Source organism: Cervus canadensis, chromosome 15, assembly GCF_019320065.1.
Source record: "Cervus canadensis isolate Bull #8, Minnesota chromosome 15, ASM1932006v1, whole genome shotgun sequence".
NCBI lineage: Eukaryota > Metazoa > Chordata > Mammalia > Artiodactyla > Cervidae > Cervus > Cervus canadensis.
In genome coordinates, this window is record NC_057400.1 from 25,821,994 (window position 1) to 25,837,074 (window position 15,081).

Below are 15,081 nucleotides of genomic sequence, written 5' to 3' on the forward strand. Positions count from 1 at the left end.
TAGCATCTTCCAGTCGGAAGAAATCTTAGTGATTAACTAGCTACATCCCCCACACTATTATCTAATGACTTCCTAAACAAATCTTTCTAAAAGTTCTTTCAGCAATTTTGTTTACTGACAGGGATATATGACTTCTAAGAGTGACAACTCACACTGTTGGAAGTTTCTGTTTAGAAACATTCTTTAGAACATTCATTCTTTCATTTTTTAATACACGTTTATTGAGTGTCAATCAGGTACCAGGCATTAAGCTAGGCTTTGAAACACAAAGGAAAATAATACTAAAATATAGCTCTTAATAGTTACTGGGAGCACACTGCATGTTAGTTACCATGGGCTTTACATGTTTTCACTCATTTACTCCTTGCAACAAGCCTGTGAAGTGGAAACTGTTATTTTCCCCACTAACAGGTAAGGGAGAGAGTACAAGCAATTTGCCAAAGAGAAGCAGGTAATAAGTGGCAGAGCAGGAATTTAAGCCAGAGGTGATGGTTTTAGAGCCCATGCTCTTAACCCCAACACCATGTTACTCTTTAGGGAGCAGGTGAAACCATAAATGAACAATGCAATAGTTGATTCTTGTTAGAGTTAAATAAAGACGGTTCTGTAAGAGGCTTAACGGGGGATCCCCATTAGCCAGAGTGGTCAGAGAGGACACTTCTGAGGGGAAGGAATATTCCTAGGAACCAGTAATGAAAAGAACACTTGTCAAGGGAGGAACAAGCTCAAAAGCTTCCCTAGCAAGGTTGGGGAAGAACCTGATGGATTTTGGAGCCCAAACTTTCTTCCTCTAAAATTCTCTAATTTAGTTGTACTCTTTAACCAACACAGAGTAGATTGAACCCCTTTATCATTTACAATTTTGGTGTGGGGCGGGTAAATTAGGATCTTTTCCTTGAAGAACAGTATATTAGCCACTGATCACATAAAAGGTAACTGGTAGTACCCTAGTACCCACAGTTACAAACCTTGTAAAGGGGCCATACTCCAGACTCTTGATTAATACATTATCCCATCTCCTAGTAGAACAGTGAAAAATCATTTTTTTCTACCACACATATCAAAGATGGGCCAACTTATTAAACAGATTCAAATGAAAATATATCCTGCATTATACCTAGAAAACACTCTAACACTTAGAATATGATATTAGAAAAACTTCACATGCTATCACTATTGATTATGATTCTAGCACAAAATTGTATCCTTTCACATAGTAATATTGATTTGATCTTCCACAAATAGGCTTCAAGGACAATGGTTAAGATGACAGTCACTTCAGAACACATGATGTGTTCATTTCTCCTGCTAGGTTTCCCTCCTATTGTATTCCTGTTCCTGAGGGATGGGACTGGTAGTCTGTCAAGTAAGGATACCTAGACAGGCACATACACATTAAGTCAAAACACTCCGTTATCTTAGGATATGAACAAAGGAGAAAAAACTACTTGGGGAAGAGTTTAAGAATTTCCTAGTAGAGGAGTATTTTTGAAATTAAATATTTCTCTATGTGAGTTGACATTTAAAGTGTGTGACTTAAGAGAGATAAGAAGAAAATTGTGAGAAACATAACCTTAAATATTTTGGATCACATTTTCGTGAATTATGCAGCATTTGGCACAACTTTAAGGAAACAGAAACACTCTGGGGTAATGATGAGTATTTGTATGTACTTTATATGAACATATATGCACACTCACACAGCTATGTTTGTGACATAATGTACTAGTTATATGGAATATGTCTATGCAAAATTATTTTATATGTGATATTTCCATCCCTGGGACTAAATGTTGGCAGTTTAGAATTTGTTTTTGTGAATGCTTTCATGCTGAACTTATGGAACGTATTTGTTGGAAAGCACAAATGTTGTTGTAATTCTTATGGGCAGTCAAATGTCCTTTGAAAAGTCACCCTAGATCCATCCGTAGAAATGGCATGTTGTAGACTGGACAGAACAAAGCAGCAAAAGAAATAAAGTGAAACCATGTTATCATTGGCTTCCCTTGAAACATATTAAAAACTCTCAGAAGAGATAATCTACAGTAGGGAATAGCACTGTGCTGGCCCAGGGTGTACAGGATGACCTAATGGGTCTTTTCCATCTCTAATTCCTGTGATACTGCAGATCTAAGAGATGGAGCCAGTAATTGCTTACAACATAGCAGATTCCTCTCTCTCCCTCCCCTTTCCCCCCTTCCCTGGAGTTCAGCAGAGAATCTCTTAAAATAAACAAAAACTGTGAGAAACTAAGAGAAGTCAGGGACTGGCCCACTTTTGAGATGCAGAATGTGGAAAGTATGAAGTGCTGATTTGACTATGAAGGCTGGAAAGCAGAGGGGCCAGAGCCATTTACACTGCAGGCAGTAGTTAAAAAAGGAAAAAAAAAAAAAACAACTTGAAAAAAATGGGTGTAACCCTGGGCTTTGATACAACTGGCCTTTCAGCCCCCACTTGAGATTTGCACATCCTCAAGGGAAGCTGTGGTTTGGAATAAGATCGTGCATTTAATTTCACTCAGAGAACTTATTGGACTTGGCACCAAAAGAAAGAATCTGCAGTATATTTTTTGTCATGATTAGTGGCCCCCTCGCCACAACATTTGATTATTTTGGAAAGGGAAAAGTTAAATCCTTGTAAAGTTGTGATTTACAATTTTCGAGCATCCAGGTAGGGAGCGTGACTTCTGCCAGCTTGATCATGGGATCCACATTTTATTCTAGCTCATTGATGTGAGAAAACAAAACAGTTCTGTGGGGCAAAATAGACTTGAAAATATATCCCTTGATTATCCTGGGAGATTTTTCTCTCCAAACTACATCTACGCTCAGTCCCATTGATTTTGGTATCTGCTGGAACTTGTAGCAAGAAAATGGCATGTGGCTGGTTAACTTTTCATTTCTCATCTGTAGTATCTGGTATTTTATTTTATCATTTGATTTCCTTGCCCTCACAGTTATGTAAATCTTGAGGCAAAGGAGTTAAAAAGAGGTTCTTATTTTATACCTGGACATTTCACTGGACATTTTTTCTCAGGCTTTATAATTAAGATTGGAGATCTTGTGGGTATTTTAAATATATACTAAAATTTGTCTAAATAGCCACAGGCAAAGCGAATGACCAACTGGGTAGCTGATGAATATTTTCCTGGTAGATGTACAACAACGTTCCCCACAACTGGGATGCTTTATCCTTTGACATTAAGAATGCTGTTTGCAGAAGTAACATTCCTTTGAACACTCAACGCTCTGAAATCGTGTCCCGCCGCAAGGACTCAAATAGGGTAAGTCTGAGCCTCGACACTGAGTAACGGCCAGGCTTAATTAGATTCTGTCCTGTTGTCCAGCACTTATATACAGTCTGTTTGGTCTTAAAATAAATCTTGAAGGGGAATTAATAATAAATTTCACTTCTTATACTACTTTTGAATTTTTGGGTCTATTTCTAGCTGGATTTGTACTTGTTTATAATGTTTAGGCAAGGAGTTCTCACCCTGCTTACTAAGTGAAAGCGATTTGCTGAATAATGTCAATGTAGCAATGTTAGTGGTATTGTTGGCAGAGAGAAAACACTTTTTCTCTCATTCTAGACTTGGACAGGAGATAAAGATAAATACAAGAATTCCACTGGTATTTGGGAAGTACTATACTTGTCCCAAGTTGAGTGTGGTGGTTTAGGGAACAGATGAGTAAGGGCAAAGAGCCTGGGTTCTAACCCCAGCTGGCTGTGCGACCTGGGCAAATTGTTTATCTTCTCTAAGCCTCAGTTTTTTCATCTGTACAATGGAGTGAGTAAAACTACTTAATTTGGTTATTGAGGGGATGGAAAGAGTTAACATATCATTAATAGCATAATGATTGGAACATGATAGGAGTTCAACAAGAGTTTGCTATAATGGCTGTTATGGCTGTTTGATATTGACTTCATTAGCAGGATATTTTCTGGTTGTGTATTGTGGTAAATTTAGATTCAGCTTCTCTGTGAAAGCAAGATAGGAGTCTACTTTCTCTCCATTTGCAATGATTTAATGACAGTGAGTCAGTAACAGTTTTCTTATTTGACCCCACCTTTACAAAGCTATTGCAAAATTTGAAACAAGACAATTTATTCTGTGTTAATGAGGCATCTCTCAGTTGACAGTAATGCGAACTTTTTCTTCCATAATTTCTCATGTTTCTAGGGATTCTGATCTCCTTTTTCCCACTTCTCTCCTGCCCTCTCCCCTCCCTTCTCATGAGCATGTGTGCGTGTGCACACACATACACACACACACACAGTTTTTTTTACTCTCTCACACCCTTCTCCAGGATTTACTTTCCTCTCTGATGGATTCATTCTAGGTGATCTGTCTCCATATGATGGAAGAGCATAGGTGATTTTACAGCTAGCAATCCTAGAGGATATATATCAAAATAATGCAGCACAGAGACAATTCCCATAGCGAAAGCTAAGTTCTCCCTCAAGTATCAATAATAGGTATAAACTCACAAGTTACAACTTGTGGTTCATTTTTCTCTACATAAGATCTTTATATATTAACAATTTTTTTAATGCCTTTGCCTAAAGTAATGCAAATCTCCTATGTATTATAAACACATTTACCCCTTCCAAAAGATACACAAACTCTAGGCTCACTCTCTTACTGCATCCCAGGTCCAAGCTGAGTCTTTAAGGGATGTGTATTTGCTTTGAGTATGATACAGATGTAATTATTTCATGGTTCACTCACTGAATGCTAAATGGTCATTTCAATTACCTCCTCCAGAGACAATAGGCAAGGAAAAGGGGGATAAATTCATTAAGACTACCATTTAGAAAAGAGAAGGAGAAACAACTTACAGTGGTCAAGAGTTGTTGGTGTATACTGTATTCTGTTGGACCAGAGTAGCAGGATCTCTTCCTTCTGGTGGGGAACACAGATTCCCCTCCACCAATCTGGCTGCTCTTACATCTGCTCTCAATGGCTCTTCCATTGTCTATCATAGCTTCATCTGAGAAGGCAAAGGTTCTCCTGCTGTGACGCATTGACTCTAACCAGCTCATGGCATCCTCACATGGTATCAGTGCCCTGGGGAATGACTTGGGGATGGACCATTCCCTCAGACCATTAATTGTTAAACTTTGAGTTTCTTTGATAAACATCTTTACAACCTCGGTCTTCCCTGGTAGCTCAGATGGTAAAGAATCTACCTGCAATGTGGGAGACAGGGGTTTGATCCCGGGTCGGGAAGATCCCCTGGAGAAGGGAATGGCAACCCACTCCAGTATTCTTGCCTGGTGAATTCCACAGACAGAGGAACCTGGCAGACCACAGTCCATGGGGTTGCAAAGAGTCAGATATGAGTGACCAATGCACACACTTTACAAGCTCAAAAGACTGTCTATTTGTTGTTTTAGTTTTTTTTTCTAGAAGACTTTCACATATTATGATTCTATGATGCTCATTTTTTTCACCTTTTAACAATTCAGAAATCGGGAAGTGTGTTGCAATCAGTAGTAGCTTAGATTATATAAAATAAGGGAGTTTCTAAAATCAGTGAATGCCTGTAATCAAAGGCTGGAATCTAGACCCTGTTATGGGGACTTGTTCTTTTAGTAAGAGTCTTGGTGTGTGTTGTCCACAGTTGCCCTGCTGTGCTGCTAAGAAACACATTAAAGAAGGCAAAAATTCCTACATAATTCACTCGTTAAAGTGGTGGAATATGGAGGGACATAATGGACAAAGTCAAACACATTACCATGCCCATTTGTTATCTTTATGATTTTTAAAATTTGACAATTTATTCTTATAAATGGGCTTTCCTGGTGGCTCAGATGGTAAAGAATCTGCCTTCAATGCAGGAGACCCAGGTTTGATCCCTGGGTCAGGAAGATCCCCTGGAGGAGGAAATAGCAACCTACTCCAGTATTCTTGCCTGGAGAAGTCTATGGACAGAGGACCCTGGTGGGCTATATAGTCCATGGGGTCACAAGAGTTGGACACAACTCAGCATCTAACACTTACAATGCTCTTACAAATACCTCCAATGTTCATTGGTGCTGTTTACCTTAGCACTGCCGTCTGGAATGCTACTCTGTTCTCTTCCAAAACATCTCTTGATACCACTTGCAGAGACACAGTCGAGGTTGGAATTGACACATGGTTGTGATCAAATCTGGCATTTTTACCATGGGCTCATGAATTTTGTCTCCATTTATAGTTTCTGTGAAGTATTAAATTGTCGTTTGCGTTTAAAAAAGTAACATCACTATGATCCTCAGTCTTTTGCAGATTAAGTCTATCCTTAGAAAGCTATTAGATTTAATATATTTCCAAGGAACAGAGGTCAGTCTTATTTGTGATGTAGATAATTTATCTGTTTTGTCTCCATCTAGCCCTCTCAGCTCTGTGTCCGTTTGTTGTACCCACTCCCTTTTCAATCTGCACTTGAGTAACTCAGACCTTCCTGTTCCTTAAAACACACCTCTATCAAAATCTCCATCAAGAAACAGGGCTGGTATTAATTAGTTTTACTCTAGTGTGACTTAAAGTCAATCTTAGTTGTGCTTTCCTTTTACACTGAAACAGGAACTGTGAGGATATTTCTCACTGAGCATCCTCTCAAGTATGGCTAGTGAAGATAGTGCCCACACTGACTAAAAATAAAAGTCTGCTTGGAGGATGGGTTAGATGAAGGTCTAGAACCATATCTGCCAAACATAATCATAAAAATTTATCTGGAGCATTAAAAAAAAAAATTTTCCTGGGCCCTGTTCCAGACTTACTGGGTCAGACTCTCTGGAATAAGGTCTTGAGAATCATGTTTAATGAATTCCCCAAGCAGTTATTGTGTCCAGACAAATTGGCCTAAAATAAGCCAATAATGGGAGAGGATATAAACATAAGAGAGCCCAGTGGATGCCATAAGACACTACATGACTTGCAAAAGGTTGAAACTGATGAATCTTCAGGTATACTCATAGTTGCTATAGTCACTGAAATGATTTTGTTCCTCTTAGAGTTCATTTCTTCCTTTTTATTGCAAACTTTAATACATCTAAAAGGTAGGAGGCTGTATGCAGTTTGAAACCAGAGAGAGCAAATAAGACTGAATCTCACATGATAGGATGGTGAAAATTGTATGGAAGCAGGACATATTGCTATTTTGTGCACATAAACAGTCCCCTGGTTTCATCTCGTTTAGTTTTTGCTGAGTAATCTTACTCCACATTTATTATTTTGTGGGCTTTCATTTCTTCATTCTTTAGTCTCTTAAACATTTTAATTTATTTATAGTTTTCTCCAGCTTTATTGAGGATGGATTGACACATAAAATGGTCTATATTAAAAGTGTATAAAATAATGATTTGATATACATTGTAGAATGATTACCAAAATGAAGATAATTAATATATCCATCCCCTTGCTGTAATTTTTTTTTGTGTGTGTAATGAGAATGCTTAAATTTACTTGCAGCAATGTTTAAGTCTACAATACTATATTAATAGCTATAGTCACCATGCTGTTCATTAGATCCTCAGGACTTCTTTTAACTGAACATTTGTGTACTTTACATACATCTCCCCCCTTTTCCCTGCCCCCGGCCTCTGGCAACCACCATTCTGAGAGTGTTATTTTAAGTGAAATAAGCCAGACAGAGAAAGACAAACACTATGTAGTATCACTAATATATAGAATCTTTAAGAAAATAGTCAAATTTCATAGAAACAGAATAGAATGGTGGGTACTTTAATTTTTCTAATATGGGATGATTTTGCAAGTATTTTTATTACTTTAGTATAAACAGAAAATTTACAGGTAAAAAATGAATACCATGATATATATTGTTTTATAACTTTGTACTATTTAATATTTTTATAGAAACATAAAATTTGTGTGTTCTGTACAGTTAAAACTATTCTAACATAAACTTCTGAATTAAGTCACTGTATACATAGGTGATACAGAAATGGTTAAAATATACTCCTTCATGTAATTTGAATACTGCTTTGTTGCAAGGATCTTGGCAGAGGGATAAAGCAACAAAAATAAAAGAATTTGACAAGAGATATTCTAAAGTATGATAGTCCATTATTTAACCAGACCCTTCTATAAGAATTATTCAAACTAGTAGTAGTTCATTAAAATTTTCTAATGATAATTATTTAATTCATACCTTTTAGATGGGCTGTAAATTGGCTTAGATACAAGAATCCTATGTTCCATTTTAGTCTCTGCTTTGTAAATATGTTGTCATTACTAGTGGCATTTCTGTTGGCCTAAAAAATAGACCAAACTGCGCCAGGTCTGAGATCATCAGTCCTATGTCTTTCCAGATCTCTTCGTGTAAGAATTTGTGAATCCAGCAAACAGAAAGAGTTAAACCTATTCTCCTAGTTGGCAGAAACTTTGTAGTTTAAAATTACATACTGACTCTGGTGTAGAGACACAAGAAATTATAGAGCAGACACTGTCCAGGACAACGTATAATTTAAAATGTACTAAAGAATGTATACCGCATGGCAAAGTAAGTGAAGTGCTTCTTCAAATATAAGTGTTTTGCATAGAAAGGCAGTAATTATCCACTCCTAGGGAAATGTTTGCATTCATTCTAAATCAATATTTACTATTCATTTCTTGTGTTCAACAAAACAGAGATTTAACTTTTTTTTAAATTTTAATGAAGCTCTAAGACTACAATAATTCTACAGTGTAATTGTCTTGATATGAAATATTGCTAAATGGTGTTGCTATTTCGAGAAAGAGCAGTGTGAAATGGAAGGGTATCCCTATTTGTGAAATGTTTCTTTGGGAACATTCAATTCATACTCAGCCAAGCAGGGAGGCTCTCCAGTTTTCAAAGATAACTTAAGCTATCTCTTTGGTAAGGCCCTTAACTAGGATCATTCAGATGAGTCCTTGCCTATATATTTTTTCTTCTTTTTCCAAACACACACTTTCTGATAATGATTCTGTTTCAGCTCAAGTATTGCCTTTTTGAGGGCGTGTGTGTGTGAATGTATGTAAAAAAAAACCTCTTCTATACAATGATTTTTTTTTTTTTTTGCAGGAGAAAAGGATTTCTTTCCCTGTTTTCCCTCCCAATTTCTCCTGATTATTTAGTTCAGAAGAACCTCAGGGAAAATGGTAAAGGGAAAAAATAAGAAAATAGGACACATGAATACTGTATTCTGAGACAAGACAGAAAGTCTCTGGCATATTTTTATTTATAGAGCTGTGATCTGATCATTCTATGACTTTTCTTTGAAAAATGACTATAATTTTTTATTACAGAGTCTAAAAAAGAACTGGGCAGTATAACAATATGTTATATTACAATATGAATACTCTTTTTCTTAGCAACAGAAACAATAATGCCTTTGCCCCTAACTTTCAGGTCAAAGCAGAGTCCTTTCATGCCCACTGTTATGTTTCCAAATGCTACATAAATGCCCAAGTTTCCTTATATTTCTGTCTTCCACATCTGTATATATTGTAAGACCTAAGGTATTTTATTGTTCTTAATTTGCATTTTTGTTGCTGTTGTTATTATTAGTGGCCAAGAGGACATATTTTTGAAGACCCCACCATTCCCATGAGATTTTTCAGATTATTATATTGATTAGCTTACTTGATATTAAAATTTAATCACTATTTTATTTTAAGATGCACAGCTTCTATAGTGTCTCTGTATTATTTAAAATAAGATTTAGAGCTGGAGATAAGTCAAATGTAAATTATATACCTTTGCAATCTCATCACATAGTTCATGTGGCATCTCTGGCTCTATTTATTTATTTTTTTTTATAGGGAGATACATTTTTTTTCCCATTTATTTTTATTAGTTGGAGGCTAATTACAATATTGTAGTGGTTTTTGCCATACATTGAATCAGCCATGGATTTACATGTGTTCCCCATCCTGAACCCCTCTCCCACCTCCCTCCCCATCCCATCCCTCTGGGTCATCCCAGTGTACCAGCCCCAAGCACTTGTCTCATGCATCCAACCTGGACTGGCGATCTGTTTCACACTTGATAATATACATGTTTTGATGCTGTTCTCTCAGATCATCCCACCCTCGCCTTCTCCCCTAGAGTCCAAAAGTCTGTTCTGTACATCTGTGTCTCTTTTTCTGTCTTGCATATAGGGTTATCATTACCATCTTTCTAAAATTCTATATATATATGTGTTAGTATACTGTATTGGTGTTTATCTTTCTGGCTTACTTTCACTCTGTATAATGGGCTCCAGTTTCATCCATCTCATTAGAACTGATTCAAATGTATTCTTTTTAATGGCTGAGTAATATTCCATTGTGTATATGTACCACAGCTTTCTTATCCATTTGTCTGCTGATGGGCATCTAGGTTGCTTCCATGTCCTGGCTATTACAAACAGTGCTGCGATGAACATTGGGGTGCACGTGTCTCATTCAGATCTGGTTTCCTCGGTGTTTATGCCCAGGAGTGGGATTGCTGGGTCATATGGCAGTTCTATTTCCAGTTTTTAAAGGAATCTCCACACTGTTCTCCATAGTGGCTGTACTAGTTTGCATTCCCACAAACAGTATAAGAGGGTTCCCTTTTCTCCACACCATCTCCAGCATTTATTGCTTGTAGACTTTTGGATAGCAGCCATCCTGACTGGCGTGTAATGGTACCTCATTGAGGTTTTGATTTGCATTTCTCTGATAATGAGTGATGTTGAGCATCTTTTCATGTGTCTGTTAGCCATCTGTATGTCTTCTTTGAAGAAATGTCTGTTTAGATCTTTGGCCCATTTTTTGATTGGGTCATTTATTTTTCCAGAATTGAGCTGCAGGAGTTGCTTGTATATTTTTGAGATTAATCCTTTGTCTGTTGCTTCATTTGCTATTATTTTCTCCCATTCTGAAGGCTGTCTTTTCACCTTGCTTATGGTGTCCTTTGTTGTGCAAAGCTTCTGCCTTTAAAGTATCCATGTAACAGCAGCGTGGGGTGGGTCTGTACTGAGTTTCCTCTCTGTGCCTTCCTGCCATTCATAATTCATACAAGCTCTTTGAGCAAGTTACTATTTGGTATGCACTCTGGGGACAAATAATATCATTTATGTATTATGATTGCTACTCTATCTTCTTCTTTATTGACAAGAAACAAGGGTGTTGCTTATAGTTTTGAAACTAAATGGGGTGCAGAAATTGTCCTTCTCTTTCTGAGAAAGGCACCTTCTTTCTGCAGGAAATGTTATTGTAAACTGTACTGGTATAAATGGTGTGTTAGTTCTCAAGACATCCCTTTCTCAATGACTGGAGTATCAAAGTGTTCCTTTAGCATTCAGTGGAAACAGCCATTGGAAAAACAGGCAGTTAAGGACACATTCCTAAAGTCTGGAAAATCAATGGGACGCTAAAGAGGGAGCTGAAGTGGGCTGGAAGGAACCTCTTGAGGGTCATTTACAAAACCAGAAACTGATTATGAACAGAGCTTTTACCCAAGGAACTGGAGGGGGCCAGCAAACGCATCCTACTGCCCTCCAGTTAAATGTCTAATAGTTGAGATGTTTTCTGCACAGCCCATAAAGGATAATGAGGAAGGCTTTGATAGCTCTAAAGAAGGTTGCTCTGGGCCTCTCACAAGACCATGATCTGAGTGTAGGTGGCAAATGCTTGCGTACCCCAAAATGAAAAGGGGCAATGCTAGTTAGGTAAGGCAGTTACCTTGCTAATGGCGCAGGAAAGGGATTCTGATGTGAATTTGTACTGGAGGGAAAAATAAAAGTAGGTGATGTCAGAGTGTAAAATCTAAGACCTCATTTCCTTAAACTGCAGTTTTCTGGAGACCTTGAAATTATCTATGATTTTACCTCTACATGATAATTATTTAATGTAGGTTAAATTAAGGATTAACCTGCTTTCTTAATTTTATTGTATTGTGTTTTTTTGCAGATTATGAATTGTTCCTTTTATTAGTTGTGATTAAAAATATTGTGTTCTCTTCTGTTGCACTAATTTCTGTTACTTCTCTTCTGTTGCAATAATTATTCTTGTATATCACCACCACCCAACTCCAGTAAAGATAGACCCCATGAATAATTTAAAAAACAAAAAATAAGAACATACATGTTGAAGTATTTATATTAAGCTTGGTAATGAAGAAAGCAAGTTTCATTAACTGTTCTTTTTATGGTGCCTTTGCTACTCTCAGGGAAAGTCTATTAAAAAGAGAAACCTTAAAATCCTCTCCCAAGGCACTGAGGACACTTGCATTGACTTTGTATTCACTCTTTCAGAGTATGAGATGGTTACATTGAATAAGAGAATAGTTGAATACTTTTGTCGATAGAAGTAATTTGCTACATGGTTGATAGGCTAGTCCACCAGGAATGAAGTGATGCTTTCTTTTGGCTTTAGCCAAGAACTGATCAATTACAAACACTGATGGCACATCTTCTTGTCCTGATACCCAAATAACTGTTGAGAATTAGCTGAGACAGGGCACGTAATACACACAAAGGAGAAAGAAAAGTACTCAAAGATTCTCCTTAATTTACCCAGATGTAAATCAAAATTTAATGCCCAGTAGAGACATATTCAATAAAATGGACTTCCATAAGCATTAAGTAACAATAGTCTTTGAATTGATGATCTGAGAGAATGGGCAATATAGTGTCCTACATAGAATGTCCTCAGCCACTTACTGCTTACATTTACATGGATGTGCTGGTTATGATTCTCTCTTTATCCCAGCACTGCAGTTCTGGAAGACAGACTAGGAGACGGCAAGATGGGGCACTGCATCAAAATTGGTCATCAGCCACACTTGGACTCGTTTCAGCTGCAGTGATGTTCAGTGTGGGAAATCAATAATGGCTGTATGTTTCTTACTTTTATTCTACTGCCTATGTCAGCAATTCTTAAGCTTTTTGGTCTCAATAATCCTGTTATACTAAAAAAAAAAAAATATTGAGGACATTAAGTAATAGGATATCTGTCAATATTTACCCTAATATAAATTTAAAGCTGATCTTTAAAAAAGTATTTATTGTTCAAACAACAATAAATTCACTTCATTAGCAAACTGTTTTTCATGAAAAGTAACATTTTCCAAAGCAAAAGTATTTACTGAAAAGAGTGGCACTGTTTTAGCAAATCTCTTCAATGTCTGAGTTCTCATATCTGCTGCTTCATTCAATTTGCTGTCACATCAAATAGTATGCAGCCACTGGGAAACTCCACTGTATACACATGAGAAAATGAGGGTGTTTATACTGCACGTAGTTTCGATTCTGTGGAATCCCTGAAAGTGTCTCAGGACCCCTCAGGTACTCTCATGTATCACAAAGTTGGTCTATAATGTGTTGAAGGCACGCCTATTTACCTGTCCTGTATGAGTTCAGTGTAACACCTGGCACATACAATGTACTTAATACTATTTATTTTCTAATTATTATTCTTCAGCTCAAAATAAATCTTTCAAACTTATGCCTTAGGGCTCAGATAGCTTAGATCTTAATGATCTTTTATGTATACCTAAACGACCAAGGAGAACATTCTCTTACCCTAGATCTCTTCTCAGGACCACTTTTCTTTACCTTTGAAGAAAGTTAATAAAGAAAAGGATAAGAAAATGGGAATGGAAAAAAGTAGGTTCTTAGGATCCTTAAGAAGGATGTAATTATGTATTTGGGACACTAGATTTCTGTAATCCTTAAGGAGCCAGTCCTAGTGGATTCTAAAATATTTTCAGAAACATTACTCATTTCAAAGCAAATAGGGTGTTGATAGTGTGGTAGGGCTGAAGTATGATTAGAGGGGACTTCTAGGAGTTGTTGCTGTTTATCATCTGATAACTGATGCAACAGGCACAGCTTATAAACAAGAGCAGCATACTTTTCAGATAGACAAAGCTCTCTCTTAATGGTCAGATCAATCTATCCAGTGTATTTAAAGCCTGGACAAAACAAAGGTATTTTTATGGTTTGATACTGAATTTTTGCTAAGGCAAATATTAAGATTCATTTGTTTTGACTAATGTCTATGGATCACCTGCTATGTGCTATGGATAAAGCAGTGTAAAAAAAAAAAAAGTATGATTTCTGCCTTCAAATGCATTGCATTATAGTGAAATTTACCCTTAAAACATGAAAATTAATGATACAGAGTAATGAATATTAGGATGTGAAGAAAGCAAGATGTTTTAAGAATTCATAAAAAGGGACATAACCGAGTCTTGTAGGAAGAGTAAACCTTCAGAGGGAAAGATAAATTACCTAAACAATGAATGGAACTGGCCTGGTTGGAATTCATATGGAACTGAGAAGATATGCCTTGCAAGAGAGTTGAGAGAGCATAATCCATTTGCTGATGTGAGAGAATTTCAATAGCTTAGAAGTACAAACTTCTAAAGGAGTTTGTAGAGTAGTGAGTGAGAAGTTGGAAATGTAACAAGGAGGAGGAGGAGATTTGAAAAGGGGTTACATTTAATTTTGAGATAATTATGGAGCCTTTGAAGGCTTTTAGCCAAAACACAATCACAAGTAGACTTGAATTTTGTCAAGTTTACTCTGGTTGCAACCCAAAACCAAGACTAGTGTTGATGTAAAAAAAAAAAAAAAAAAAGGAAATGGAGACCTATATAGATAAAACAGCCGCAAAATTGATGGCAGACAGTGGACACATTCTAGAGATCCAGAGAACATTGAACAGACTGGATTTAATAATGGTGCAGAGGTTGAGATGGAGTGAAGAGGGAGAATTAGTGTAATGCTCAGGTTCCTGGCATATGCAGTTGAATGTTTTCATTGAAATAGAAACCCAATAGGAGAAATATTTGAATATAAGTGTCAGGGAAAGCTGATGAATCCACTATTTTTGAAATATCCAAGTAGAGATGTTAAATATTGTATGACATCTATGGAATCCACTAAACTATGACATCCATTAGGTTAAAGTTTATGGAATCATATATTTTACCAGATTATGGAATCCACTAGACTAACCGTCATTAAATGGACAACTACACTGCTTTGTTTCTCCATTGCCTATCATATAGCCACCTAATAGTAGAAATTCACCAAATATTTGTAGAATAAATGAAAAAACAAATAGTGTGAATAAAGAAA

General features: G+C 36.7%; 1 long non-coding RNA gene across 3 annotated transcripts in view; it reads left to right on the forward strand.

The window, feature by feature from the left end:
* Window positions 1–2,475: 2,475 nt before the first annotated feature.
* LOC122453706 overlaps window positions 2,476–15,081 on the forward strand; it is a 260,333-nt gene continuing 247,727 nt past the window's right edge. The window contains exons 1-2 of one of the 3 annotated variants that reach the window (XR_006273144.1): window positions 2,476–2,670; window positions 3,102–3,283. This is a non-coding gene — a long non-coding RNA (uncharacterized LOC122453706). Of the gene's footprint in view, window positions 2,671–2,740; window positions 3,284–15,081 lie in introns of those variants that run through there. The other 2 variants (XR_006273145.1, XR_006273143.1) reach the window with 2 other exon arrangements.